Genomic DNA, 14,442 nt, shown 5'->3' with positions numbered 1-14,442 from the left:
GGAAAACACTCAATTTAATGGCTAATGAGAAATCTACTTTGAAGCAACTCCTGAAGGAAATCTTAAAAAAGAACAGCTAAAGTTGTGTTTGTTTTCTCTTCCCATGGCAAAACAACCCTAGTCACTTACTAATAACACACTCTATTTCATCTCTGAATTCTATAACCCTCACAAATTTCGGAGATACTTACTCTTAAATTAAAAGATCCTCTTAACCTGTTCAGCTTTTCCTATTCTCCAAAGCACTTTTCACCTTCTGACATACTAGATGATTTATTTATTTAATACATTCATTTGTTGTTGTCTGTACATACACACACTAAAATGAAGGCAAGAACATTTGTCTGTTCTATTCACTAATATATCCTGAACACCTTGACACATGGTAGGTGCTGAATATGCATTTCTTGGAATGAATAAATGAATGAACCAAAATTTCTTGCCATTTTTTATTTCAAATTGAAGTTACATGGAGCATAACAATGTATTAACTTTTGGGGAAGGCCCTATATTTAATAAACTTGAGTTCATAAACTTGAAATCTAGATTATCATACAGGTCCATGCAAGCACAACCTAAATAAATGATTTTTTCCTAGGCTCTAGCCAAACATGCAAAATAAGTCAACCGTACTCACACTGCAATATTCATCGACATCTTGAAGATTTTTATTTATTTATTTTTTTATTAAACCTAGGCATCCATAGTGAGACAGATTGAAATCTCAACTAATATAATAATAAAACATTCTTAGAAAGACATATTCTGCGGGAATATGACAGCTCCAAGCATAGTATTTCTTTCAGGTGAAAAGATATCATTCTTAACATAACTATTCGACTCAAAAGCTATCTGAGAGAGTAAATTATTCAAAAACAGGGAGGCTAAATGCTGGGGTCCACTGCATTTCTCCAATCCAAATAGGAGGAGGTTTGGGGTTGGTCTCCTAACATTTCCACGGTTTCAATTTGTTTTTCAAATGAACTTAGCTCAATACACTTAGCTAATGTCTTCTTACATTTCTACAGGTCTATGCCTACTTTAGACTCCAAACGCTTAAGGGTATTCAGACTTCCAAATGCTAGAGAACCACATCTTATCAAAAAACAATAAAACCTGTTGGAAAGTACTTAAGAAACATTCAAGTTTTGAGAACTTATCTTTTGGACCTTGAAAAAAATCTGAAAAACAGTTCCTGAATTTCTCTAAGTCTACTTATTTCTTATTAGAATTAATAATGCTTCAATATCAGCTTGAGAGAACCAAATGATCCTAAAACAATTGCCCAGCATTAATGTGAGCATTTGCAAGCAAGCAAATCTATTTGAAAATTATAAGCTACATAGAGGCCAAAAATTGCAAAGTAACTGCATTAAAATGAATAAACAAATTATGGTGGGGAAAGGGATAAACAAAGCAAGCAAGCAAACAAACATAAAAAACTCCCTGCAATGGAGAAACACATACACAAAGTAAATACCACTTACTTGGTTAGCAGTACAGTAGCAGTATTGGGTAATGTCAGCCCTACACTACTAATTATTGACTTGACCCTCAGCAAGTAGCTGAATCTACTCCATTCTCAATTTTCTCCTTTATACATAGGATTTTGGATTAGATAAAATGGTTTTAGTTTAAAAGGGAAAGAGATTATCTTACAAAGTTCAATATGTAAAACAAAGCAAGAGGAAAATTGCAGGGCACCAGAGTTTGACCTGCTTGCCTCTTGGCTCTCACCTCCACTCTGCCCCATCTTTCAACCCCTTTATGTCTCTGAGTAACCTTCATAAAACCTTTGGATGCACTTTGTGAAAATTTCTGGAAGGAATGGTGTCAATGAACCACTCTAATGCCTAATGTTCTTATTCTCTGTAAGATGGGTATGAGTATTGATAATCAATTTAAAGTTTTTCTGTTTCTCTACATCATGTATAATTTTATAATCATACTCATGAATATAATGCTTTCAGAGTGGATATGAGGCATAAAGAACGGCAATTTTGTACTTATTCTCAAAGATAGATATCACACCTCAAGATAGTGAATCAAGAAAGTATTGAAGTTTTACAATTAGCAGTCAAAACACATTTGCTTGTAACTTTTAAAACAGAAGATGTAGAGACAGAATAAAAAGTCTCTTGTCACTGGTTTGATATGTAATTCTAAGGAGACTTTCAGCTTTAAAATTCTGATGTTAATATTAAGTCAACTGGTCAGTGAATATTATACTGTTTCTAATGTATCTTTAACAACATTACCAAAAAAAAAAAAAAACCAAAAAAACCACTTTGTACCTTTCAGAATAAACCTGAGCTTTAAAATACTTCCCAAGAGCATGCTCTTATTTGAGAGAGTTTATCTGATGTTCTTACATTAAAAACAAAAAGGAGAGGGGAGTTAGAATTGGGAGTTAGAACAGGAGTTAGAATTACAATAAGCTTAAATATGAAATTGTTAACCAACTGAGATATTTTCTATCTACCTGCAATAAAACATAGAATTTAGCTGTGTATACTGCCACCTATAATTCACTGAAATATAACACATTCTTCTCAGATAAAAAAAGAAAATTCGCAAATGTTGCTGAACACAATACAAATCATCAGGGATTCTGTGACCATCAGCAATTTAAGAGAACAGTGCCATATTAAAATGATGTTCTTAAATGCCATAACCTTTAATTTTTAATCCATTTTATTCATAATTATTAAAGTTAGAATAAACTATAAAATCAATAACATTTCTGTCTTTATATCTAAAATTCTTCTTCATATGTAAAATTTCAGAGCACAGAAACAGAGTTCTTGTTACAGTCTCCAATCTATAAATCAGATCTCATGCTCCCAAGCACGTCCTTATTTTAAACATAAAAATGTTACATAAGTTATGAGAAAGCCACCTAAATCCAAGCTACTAACTTTAAGGGTGAGAAAAAAGAGCACCTTTTTAAAGGGGCATTCATTTTAAAATCATAAATGAATTTTCCCATCCTAGATTAATTCAGGTGTGCTATTAAAAAGAATCATGGCAAAGATCAATAAATTTTTAAAATAAATCATGTGCTCTAGGTTGATATTTACGTTTTTTTTTTTTTTTTTGCCTTTCAGAGGTAAATCTTATATATTTAATTCTACAAAAACAGTTAAATAAAAAATGATATACTAAAACATGATTGAAAAAACAAAAACCTTTTAGACAAATTTTAATGTGAATTTCAGCAAGAAATAGCCATAAAAACAACAGTAACTTAGCTTTCCAATAAGAAGACATTGTCAAAGCTATCTAAGCATGTTAGAAATACTCTCCACTTGGGGGGACACCTGGGTGGCTCAGCCGGTTAAGCGTCTTTGGCTGAGGTCATGATCCTGGGGTCCTGGATGGAGTTCCCCATTGGGCTCCCTGCTCAGCGGGGAGTCTGCTTCTCCCCCTCCCTCTGCCTGCCGCTCCCCTGGCTCGTGCTCGCTCTCTCCCTCTCTCTCTCTCTCAACTGAATAAATAAGAAAAAAAAAACTCTCCATTTGGAATCTGAAAAACAGGTTATTATTTCAAAGACTCTCTAACTGAAAGAAACCTCTTAAGAGTTTCTGGGATCTCAACACCAAAAATTGGGAATTTTTCTAACCCTGGTAATGAGGAATATATTGAAAGGCTAACAATATTAATTCCCCTCCTCCCACGTCAATGTCAAAAGGAACTCACGTTGCAATAAAGGTCCAAAAATTTCAAGCTTCGATTTCCCCTTGCAGAATCTCCATCTGTTGCCACCATCAGCAGTTTCAGTAACAGGGGATCCCAGGATTGCCTCCCAGGAGAAGGCTACTGTTCTCCACTTGAGGGCCTCACGTTGTGGGAAGAGCACAATTTCTGCTGTCTCTCACATATTTGTTCGGGAAGTTCTTTTACTTGCCTTCAGGAGTAAATCCGAACAGCACAACGTCAAGCCCGGTTGCAAGAAAAGCATCTGGAATGATGTAAAGGCACCACGTGCGGAAGGATTTCAGTATAAAACCGAAACCAAGCTTCTGAGTTTCCGAAATGGAGTATCTCACGCATGCGCTCTTAGGAAAACCTAGGCCTGATTTCCCGCGAATGCCCGTTAAAAAAATTGTGCTCGCTCGCTCTCTCTCTCTCTCTCAAATGAATAAATAAGAAAAAAAATACTCTCCACTTGGAATGTCTCCATTTAAAAAAGAGGGAAACTTCTCTCTGGGCAAAGGAACATCCACGAAGAATCTCTTCCTCTCCTCAAGCCCAGTAAACTTACTGCTTGGATTCTGGCTGGACTTCCCATTCTTTGCACTCCTTGCCCATTGCAGCCTGCTGAGGCCCTCAGGCTCGCAAAAGCTTGGTATATTTTGCCTTCTGATATGCAATTCTTTTGCTATTCCTGAATAAACTCAATTTCTGGTAATTCAAGTTTACCTTTTTTTTTCAGTTGACAGATGCTATCATAAATCTAATTATCCCATGGTTTTATATCTTTTAATAAATGCTCAAATCCAGCAGGGAATTCATTTTCATATATCATGAAAGATGAAAAACTAAACCTTTTCACAACAGACATGAAACTTCTCCATTTTAAACCAAGCAAACTTCAACATATAGCATCACCTGATGTTGTGTGGTCTATCCTGTTTCATTGATACTTTTTTTTTTAATTTTCCTATACCAAAAACATAGTTTTAACTACTATGCCTTTTTTCTTCCTAAAGTGTGTACTTTACCTTTACACTGAAATCCTTTCATTCTGGTCAACTAATCCTGACTTTACTAGTCTGTGAAAAACCTCACAGGATTACTCTTAATCTTGCATATGTAAAATAGTTGTCAGACTATTACAGAATTATTTCCAAACTCCATAACATCTAAACCACAATATAGGTCTGGCAGTTATGGAATAAGGAAGCTGGGGGATCTGAAAGAAAAAAAAAATATGTATCTATATACACTAAGGCAACCAATAGCGTTTTCTTGAAGAGACATAATTCCATTTCAGGTGATTGAGGAATAGAGAAGCTAGAAGCAAGACAGTGTCCCCTCTGGCTTGAAATTCAGTATATCGCTTTGAGTCTACGAAGTTAACATTTCTTTTTAACTGAACCCTGAAGTACTCTTCTAAATTGTAGTATCTCCTGATTCTATCTGAAGCAGCAAATGTCCTCCCATCTCGTCTATGTTTACCCTTAACCTCTAACATTCTAATCACAGAGGACTCCTTAGCTTGTCATGACCTTATAAAAGGAATAAAACACTTCAGAATATTGGCCATTTTACTTACTCTATTCATATTTGTATGCAAGGTCAACATAGTATATATGAAATAGGGTGAAAATTAGAAAACAAAATCATAATGATATATCACTTTTGAGTAGTAGTTGGAGAAGAAATGCATTTCATTATTTGTAAGCACTTAAACAGTGAACTTTCCATCTTAGTTTCCTTTGCAATAACCAACTTCAAAAGACCTTTCTGAAATATGGATTATTAAAAACATAGATTGTGGAATTGAGCAAAATATCTTAGAAATATCTTTTAAGATGAATAATAATAGAAAGTTAAAAGATCAATCATTCATTTATTTAGTCAGCAAATTTTTATGAAGTACTGGTTATGCAGCCAAAAAAATCCATCAAAAATGTGACCATTTAGCTGAATGTTTGTTATGTTCCTTAGACTTAAGTAATAGTTCTCTCTCTTATCTGTCCAGCAGAATGAAAATATGTTTTTGTTAAGTTAGATACTTAGTATCTAATTAACTTAGTCTGAGTAGGAAAGGTTAAAAAATGGTTTGAGAAAATCAGCAATCAGCACTTCATCATTAGATTAGCAACAGCCAAGGTCCTCAAATATGTATGCTAATGAACAAGCAATAATATTATGTCTTATCATAATTCTAAGGCTGAACATTGGCTATTAGCCCAAACCATACCAAAAACATCACTCAGGTATATACGCTAAAGGAGGATCTCACCCTTGTCTGCTGACCTTAAATTTGGCCAAGTTCTTGCAGGTGGTGATGGGGAGGAAAAAAATCCAATGAAACAAAATTAAGGTCCTCGGACATTGTAGATTTAAGGAAATGAGTCCAGAGTCAGGATATTGCCCCACAATTGAAAAGATTAATTTGCTGTTTTTATGATCTCTATAGAAAAGCTTTTTGCTATCACTGCCTTCACTTCTTCACTGTGCAAATCCCTCTAACCTGCTTCAGATAGTTTTAAATCATAACAAGGGGTGCTTGGGTGGGTCAGAGTGACCGAATCTTGATTTCAACTCAGGTCATGATCTCAGGGTCCTGAAATCAAACCCTGGGTGAGACTCTGTGTCTGCTTGAAATTCTCTCTCTCCCTATGCCCCTCCCCTGCCTATTCATGCATGCTCTCTCTATCTCTCTCTCACTCAAAAATCAATCAATCATAACAAAAACTGCCCTTTTCTGGAAATCTTTGCTTAACTAATTGGTTTTATTCTAGTCTTTTCTTTATTCCTTACGCATTTGGTGGTCATAGTCATTATATGTTTTAACAGGATTTTTCATACTGTTCAATAAAGTTATTCAAACTTTTTTAATGTATATTCTTTATATATCAAATTGAGTATGAATCCTTAAAAAAAATATCCATGATTTACATTTTTTTCTATTCTTTCAGTATTCCTATGACTGTGCTCTTATCACACCAGCATCCATGCATGTTTTTGCTTCTAAAATTATAAGAAGCTGCTGAAGAGAATACTAATAATTAGGCAGAAAAATTGCAAGGAGAAGGATGCTGGGGAGAAAGTCAAATACAATTGAGGCTTGAGACTCAGAATTGGTCATTCTAATAAACTCATTCTATTTTAAGTAATTGATTTTCACTAATTTGTTTTTAATTTTGAGAATTTTAGTACTCATTAGCATGAATAGAATAGTAGGTATTAAGGCTTTATATCAAGGAACTGGAAGAAAAATAAGTGAATCTATCAAATTAGTGTACTTTAATCCTAAAATTTTGATAAATACAGAAGTAAGAAAAACAAATTTCTACAATGAAAGAGCATGTTCTTATCAAAATGATTTTTAAAATCTATCTACATATCAGTATTAGTATTATCATACAAATTAAATAGAAATTAGATATTTTCTGATAATTTTTAAATTAAGTAGAAAATTTAAACTTATCTGGAAGAAAACAAAAGTTTTAAAATAAAACGCAACTATGAGAAAAGGTCATTACTGATTTTTATGTCTTGGTGCCTAGTTAAAATGTTGTTAGTTTAGTCTTCTTCATTTATTATTTGCATCCAATCTTCAAAATTATAATTTCCTGTAAATAGAAACAATGTGAAACTGTTTTTGCACCTCAAAGTAAATACTTTAGTTTGCATTTCATAAAGGAAATAAAATCATTATATATCATCATATTTTAACAGATGTTCAGCATGTTTGATACACTTTGACAGAGTTTCAAAGGAGTTAAGTAATGTGTCCAAGTTCAAATATTTTGAGAAGCAGGGATTTGAGCCCAATTTGGCTTGATTGTCAAGTTTATGTTCTTCATACTTTACTGTACCATTGCCTTCCACAGTTGTGTACCTTGAGAAATGAGTAAGATATAGAACTACCCTGTAGAGCCTACATTGCACATACTCTGAGTGACTGGGTATACTTCTAAAAGAAATATGATATTTTCCTCTGTCCATACTTATTATCAAAATAATAATGTGTTTTACTTACAGTAGGTAAATAAGATTCCATAATCATCTTCCTTTGATTATTTCTTTCCGTATTAAAATTGTTTTAAAGTTGTTTTCTTCCATTTTCTGCTGGCATAAAATTGTCAGACAAATTTATTTAACTTTGAAATTTCAAGTTAAAACAATCTTTTCTGAGCAACACTGAAGAAATTAGTATAAAGTGATAGTAGAAATTTTGCTTAAAGAAACAGGTTGCCTTTTAAATTAAGGACCAGTTCAGAAATATATACAAAATAAACACTAATATTTGCATTGTAAAAAAATTGATATACTTCTTTTTTTCCCTAGCTTTCAACAAACTCTAATAAACTAAGGCAATACTTTTGGGACCATTGATCAACATTGTATTTTTCAGGACTGGATGAAGCAGAGATGCCTTCCTTTTGGACACATTTGTTTTATCAGTTTCCATTTTCAATCATTAAAACCTACAATTCCCATGTTAGGCACTTCTGCATGAGAAAAAGATGGCTGCTATGAACCATTCACTCTTGTAAGAAAACATATTCAAGCTTGGGTTTCCTGACAATATTCCCTCATCCACACACACACACATCCACACACACACACACACAACACCTCCTTAAATTCATTTATGAATTTCTCCATGGCTCAACTCAATGTCCTAGCCATTTTGACTAGGATAAAACCAGTACTGTTGTCTGTACAAAATCTGGATGAACCCCACCTCTAAATTAGCTCATTTATTTGGTTTGTTTTACCTCTTAAATAAATCTAACTCACACTAGAAAAACATCATGGTGTAGGAAAGTGAGCCTCAACATGAGCATCAAAAGGCCTGGATGTGAGTTTTGTATTAATTTGAAGAGTAACTTAAATGCTGAACATCCTTAGTATCTTTACCTATAATGTTGAAGTGATAATACTTACAGACATGGGGAGGGATATGATAACTTATGTAAGGATGCTTGGAATACATTGGCTGTTTAAAAGTCATTACTCTGTTTCACCTAAAAAGCCCCCCAAAACTGTAATAAAATAAAGCATTTTACAGTGTAGCATTGTCAGGCCCATTGAAATAAGACATCACGAAAATCAAGTTTCTAATATAAAGAGTTACACTAAGTAGGCAGGCAGTCAAACTGAAATAGATAATTTTTTATTGAAGTATCTATTTACTGTTTACTATTGTAATTCCAATTACTAATTACTAATGTAATTCTCAAGTTATGTTTGACATTCTTTGCATGGTGTCTGTCTCCAATAAAATTTTCAAACTCTTCAGAAAATAATGCTATGGCTTTTAACCCTAATCACAATTTGGATAATCTCATTTTGTATTTATAAACTCAAGGGGCTTCCCCTTAAGAAAACAATTTATACTTACCAGACAAACACTAGCATTATGCTGACTGTATCATTGTCAAATAAGAAGCAAAACACACTGGGGAAGAAAAAACACAGAATTCTAGACACCTTTTTTCTTACTTATATAAACTTAATCAGGGCTTGCAATTAATTTTGGATATTGTTCTGAATTGATCTTAATGTTTAAACCTTCATTTCTACCATTGGGCCCCATCAGTAAAACCCACACATCACTTATGTTAGCAAAGCAGCTTGCTTTTTAAATGTGATGTCTTGTAGTTCTTATTTACAATCCTAGTCACATCTTTGATTTCAGTAAACTTTCAGTAAGAGTGATTATTAATGCTGTCAAAAGCAGAAACTGTGATTCAATTTTTTTTCTTTTCTTTTTTTATAAACCTGGATAATTAAAATTAGGCCTAATAATGTGGCTCAGGAGGCCTCTGGGTAATTAGAAGTTTCCTGTGGTTGAGTATGTGAGACAGCAAAGACACTGTCTTCACTTAAAATTCTACCATGCCCTAAAACACTTATATAAGCCACAAATGGTTAAATAAAAGTGCTAGGTGTAGTCACTCATCATAACACAGAGGTGAGGTAACTAGATTTTTCCCCAGACTCAAAAAGCAAGCATCACATAAAATTTTATCTGATTTTTTTTTCTATAATTTAAGACAGCCATAAGATCTATTCTCTCTACTAAGACCAAAATAAAACTAAGGTGTATGACCTTTTTACTAACTCAGGTGTGTCTTCAACACACTAAGGAATTAAACAATGTTTTGGAAAAATAGGATAAAGCAAATATGAAGAAGGTAAGAGACATTTTGGAGAAATCAGATTTTTCAATATCAAAAGCAATGAAAGAAAAAGCTAAGATGAGATTATGCATTTTGATTTTCAGAGTAAGAGGTCATGATGTAACAAAGATCGTCATTCTAAATTAGATCTATTTATTTGCATTCTGAAAGAAAGTGTGGAACAAAACGTAAGTTTCAGAAGGACTATTTATCACCCAAAGACAAAAAATGTGAAGGAGCTGACTAGAATGATAGTATGTTCCATGTTCACCCTCCCCCCCATACTCAGGAAAAATATATATATTTGGAACCCATATCAGACACCATTGCCTAATTTAAAAATATTCCTGGACCTCTTATTGATCAATATCTCTTATAGAAAGGATGAGAGTGTAGCATCTGAACTGAAACCGTATTATTAGAAAATGATATCGTGAGCATTAGGATGTATAATTCATGTTGCTTTCCTTTGCTCAGACCATTGTAAAAATCCATAAATCATTTTCTTCTTCATGTATTGCTTAAGTGCAATTTGTCATTTTGCATTAGAGGGCTGTTTCAGCTCATCAGTGCTTTTAATTCACTGTTTCGAGTTTAACAAAATGCTGGCCCTGTCTGATAACTGAAAAGACACTGAAATGTGAAGCCGCACCAATATTAACTAGGTTAAACAAAATGGAGAAGAACATTTTTACTTTGAATATAAGCAATGCTTTAATGGAAAATCTAGTATTTCCAGTCCCCAAAACACAGATTGGTTTGTTCTCTGTTGATTTCAGAACATTACAACACAGTATCTAAAGAGTAACCTAAAGGCTTATAATAGTTTATGCTATAAATCTTTCTAGAAACTCTAGTCAACATTCTCTCTCTAAAGTAGATGAACAAAAAATTACAGTGTCTGTGTCTCCAAAGCCTTGCCTTCCCACCTCTTAAGTTAGGTTACACTACTGCAAATAAACCTATTTCATGGATACCCGTAAGAGATGCAGCATGGTCCAGGTGCTCTGAGTTTGCTCTCTGCACTGTCCTTGCTGGGAATGACAAATGCCAGGAATCATCCAGCTCAATCTTAGCCGGGTCTGGTGTTTAAAAGACTTCTTATTGACAATTTAAATTTTTTTCTTCCATTTCTTAAAAAAAAAAAAAAAAATCTCCTCTCAAAGCTCTGGGCACACTGCAATAATAAGAGGATTTAGAAACAAATTGCTTTCAAGTCAAGTTAAATCACTGCAAACACTCATTTATCCAAACGCTGGCTAACAAACTTGTTTCCCTCCCGCCTTTTCCAAAAAAGGGTAGGGAAGAAAACAACCCTGTTACCTAGTTTCAAAGTTTGTAACTATGTATATAAAACGCATTTGTGGGATCCTTAGCGCCCCCCCCCAATTTCTGCTGTACTTAGAGGCCAATGAAATACATGAGTGCGCATTATCATTCTCATACACCAACCAGGACTTTTATGAAAATTGATTTTGATACATCCCTCGAAATATAACTACTTTCCCCTTCTGATTTAGGATTTAATTTGCTTTGGCCCAGATAGTTGGCTCCCCTGTAGGGGATGTTGGGGGTAGGGGGTAAGGTTGTGTTCCCTAGGTGTTGCTGCTCCCTTCTGGGTCCAGTAATGGGGGTAGGGGGGAGAGAGGGATGCAGTATCACAGGATATTCTCCACTTCAAAGAGGTCGTGAACCCCACTACCGAGGCTCTTATTTACGTAATCATGGCCTCACTAAATTCCGGGTTCACCGAAGGGAATGTAAAAGGAAAAGGAATTAAGAGGCATTTTTAAAAGGCTTTTGTTTTGTGGGTGACGGGGTGGGGGTGTATAATGTTTCCAGGGTAAGGAGGCAGGAAAGGCTATTAATGCCAGTATATGATTCTTGCCCTGAACAAAATGCTCTCTCAGTTGCCCTTGGCTGGAGCTACCTAGAAGGAGGTGTACAGCCGGGCTCGGGTCTGTTCCCCCTGGCAGAAGACCCCGTCGTCACCCCAAAGGTCCTGGGCAGCTTCAGAGGCCAGAAGTCAAAGGCGAGACCTCTAGGGGACCTGGGCCTGTGTCGCCCGAGCGGACACAGGCCTTTTCGACCCAAGAAATCCTGCAGAGCCCCCAACAGGCGAACCCTGCGGAAGGAGAGAGTTCCAAAGCAAAATTCTCTGGCTTGCCCTATGCTGCTTTCGCCGCTAGGAGACGCCTGTAACCCACGTTTGCAGAGAGAGTTCCCGGCTCAAACACAACTGCTACCAAAAAAAAAAAAAAAAAAAAAAAGGCAGCTCAAGTGTTACAGGGGATGCAGTGATTATTTAGAGGCAAATCCGGCCATCTCTCCACGTTCTCATCTCCACCTCTTGGAAGCTCTGTGGCTCTCAGCGAACGCCCCAAGTCTGCTCAAACTTCATCTACATTTTGAAAACACAAACCCTCTCCCCCAAACAATTTCTGGATCTGCATTGTCATTCAGCCACATGTCTCTCACACGCAAACACGCGTGCACACGCACGCACACACAAGTGTTTCCAAACGTATAAATGAAAACATTAGAAAATTACCGTCATTTAAAAAATGCTCCAGGGTTCTGATGAGTCAGCTGGAAGAACTCAAAATATTTCATTTCAATCTTGCAGATCTAAAGAAAAAGGGGGGGGGGGGAAGGGGTAGAAAGTATAAACGCAATGCCGTTATTAATATTCAGATACACTATAATCTCCCTTTCATTGATCCACAGGTCCTTTTTATAAACTGCCACTCCATTCTCAGCAGTAGACGCGATGCTAAAATCATTTTAACTGCAGCGGTTTTCTCTTGGCTATGGCCAGTAGTCAATTTACTGCAGCTGAAAAAGGATTAGCCATTTTTGCTGGCATTCTTTCCTTCTAACCGCTCAAAGGCAGGACCCATCCATGAAAGAGCCAAGGGTGGGGGCACCAGGGCACTAGACACGCACTCGCGGGACTCACAGAGCCATGCCTCAGTCTCTAATCACGCCCGTGGACACTCGCTCTCCTTAATTCCCTGCCACGAAGAAATCTCAACGTACCTCGGGATGGGCAAAGGGCTCTCCTTTTCTCGCAGGTTGTGGCGGTGTTACTCTCGGGTCATTCATTACCAGGAAGCCGCAGGGGACCATTCTATACTGTGGCATAAGAAGAAGACTGAACAGGGGCAGTTTTAGTGAATAAACAACCCCCTACAGCCCATTAATTAATATAAAAAAATACGCTTTTAAAAATGTTTCTTGGAGAATTGGCATTCATTCCACTCTCTAACATTGAAGAGTTCGCGCTGTTATTTTAACTTCACAAGAACTGGATGCATGGATGCGCTGCTTTGCCCCCACGTCACGGCAGTGGGTACTCAACGCTCCTCAAGCGCATCCTTCGATATCGGGGTGTGTGGTTCGAGGCTCCGTTGGGGCTTGCACAGCCCTGTGCGCCGGGCCAAGGAGGATGGATGTGAGCACAGTAAGTGTGCAAGCACGTTCGCTGATACCCGCAGCGGCACACACTCGGGCGCCGCATGTGCTCGGCCCCTGCCCACCGACTCATCCTCACCCCTGCCCGTGTTCTCAGCCGCCCTGCTGTTCTCATCCAGCGGTCTTGCCTCAAACTGGGCAACAATCGGTGCCTCGGTTTAGCATGGGGGCGGGAAGGGGGATCTCCAAATGTCAGGAAAAGCAGAAAATAGCCTGAGCGCGCCGCCGCAGCGTAGCCGGGTGAGGCGCAGGGATATCCGGGGCGCCTTGCAGCGCCCAGCGATGCTCCGATGCCAGCGAGTCGGGCGTTAGGCTGGCGTGCTTGAAGGCAGTGCTCAAATGAAACTCTTCAGTCATTGATCAAAGCGCTCGCAGTTCGAACTAGGTCCCCAAGGGAATTAATCTATTTGGTAAGAATGTCGTGGATATACACCGAGGAAGGGAAGAGACAAGTCTAACGCGTCTGCACATCTATAGTAGCTGCCAGCCCACATCTCTTGGCGTGAATCCCTCGGCTTTTCAGGACCTACCTCCGCCCCACACTCCAACTGCTTCACTCCTTTCCACACAGCCCCTTCAGACCCTCACGCTTAGTTTTACCCAATCCATATTATATCTCTTAAAAAAAAAATGTCCAGCCAATCTCTGCCAGAGCCCCTTAATTAGGTAACCCCTGCAGTTAGTGGCCCCTCTGCAACTTTTCCCCTTCCCGGTGATTTATTTCCACGATCAGTAGTAAAGGAAAATACCTTAAAGAAAAAAGAATGTTAGGCGTCATTGGAAATCCCGCTCCGGAGAGAGGATACCGCTGCTGTTGCTATTATGTTTTCGCATTTGCTGATGCAAACAGGGGAACCTCTCTATTCCCTCTCCATTACCTGCGGTTGGGGACTGGGAACTTTCCGCAGCAGAGTCCCCAGCTAGCGCCTCGGGACCTGCCGGGCTGTTCTCACTCTCACACTCACACTCACCCCGGCCGCCCGCCCGGTCGCGAGTTCCATCCCGCCCCTCCCGGCTGCCGAGTGACGCTCATGCTTGACAGCCAGATTGGCCAATTAGCGGTGGCTCGGTGGGTGGTGCTCTTCAGTTACTGGTTGGCAGA

At 37.5% G+C, this 14,442-nt stretch overlaps 1 long non-coding RNA gene across 3 annotated transcripts; it reads right to left on the bottom strand.

Moving 5' to 3' along the window:
* Window positions 1-364: 364 nt before the first annotated feature.
* On the bottom strand, window positions 365-14,344 carry LOC115940074 (uncharacterized). Of its 3 annotated transcripts, none has more exons than XR_004074877.2 (5): window positions 14,090-14,341; window positions 12,906-13,001; window positions 12,418-12,494; window positions 7,718-7,806; window positions 365-3,961 (listed from the first exon to the last, which is right to left on the bottom strand). It is a non-coding gene; the product is annotated as an uncharacterized LOC115940074 (long non-coding RNA). The 3 variants fall into 3 exon arrangements; XR_014142870.1 differs by lacking the exon at window positions 365-3,961 and adding an exon at window positions 7,240-7,307 and having other exon boundaries at window positions 14,090-14,344; XR_014142871.1 differs by lacking the exons at window positions 365-3,961; window positions 7,718-7,806 and adding an exon at window positions 10,708-10,999 and having other exon boundaries at window positions 14,090-14,336.
* Between the last annotated feature and the right edge of the window lie 98 nt (window positions 14,345-14,442).

This window comes from Leptonychotes weddellii, chromosome 2 (assembly GCF_054177405.1).
Source record: "Leptonychotes weddellii isolate Sample4059 chromosome 2, ASM5417740v2, whole genome shotgun sequence".
NCBI lineage: Eukaryota > Metazoa > Chordata > Mammalia > Carnivora > Phocidae > Leptonychotes > Leptonychotes weddellii.
This window is presented reverse-complemented; position numbering and strand designations above follow the sequence as displayed.